We start from the raw sequence: 570 nt of genomic DNA on the forward strand, positions 1-570 counted from the left end.
CCTTGAGCAGAACTCCTTTTCCTTTGAGCAGAACTCCTTTTCCCTTGAGCAGAACTCCCTTTCCCTTGGAGCAAAACTCCCCTTCCCTTGATCAGAACTCCTTTTCCCTTGAGCAGAACTCCCCTTCCCTTGAGCAGAACTCCTTTTCCCTTGGAGCAGAACTCCTTTTCTCTGAGCAGAACTCCCTTTCCCTTGAGCAGAACTCCCTTTCCCTTGGAGCAAAACTCCCCTTCCCTTGATCAGAACTCCTTTTCCCTTGAGCAGAACTCCCCTTCCCTTGAGCAGAACTCCTTTTCCCTTGAGCAGAACTCCTTTTCCTTTGAGCAGAACTCCTTTTCCCTTGGAGCAGAACTCCTCTTCTGTGGGCTTTTTAAATTTTATACTGCTCCAAACACCATTCTGGGGGAAAGGACTGTCCAGAATTCCTTATTCCTCTAATAATGGGAAGGAAGTGGGGTGTGTGCTGGTGGGGTTACCCCTCGTCCCTCTGTGCCAGCACCTGCTGGAGTGGGGTCCAATGAATGCCTGGCTGCTCTCCTGGGGATGGTTATTCCTGCTCCTGCCCTGGAC

Source organism: Corapipo altera, unplaced genomic scaffold (assembly GCF_003945725.1).
Source record: "Corapipo altera isolate COAL_440 unplaced genomic scaffold, ASM394572v1 RXGC01000072.1, whole genome shotgun sequence".
In the NCBI taxonomy this organism is placed as follows: domain Eukaryota; kingdom Metazoa; phylum Chordata; class Aves; order Passeriformes; family Pipridae; genus Corapipo; species Corapipo altera.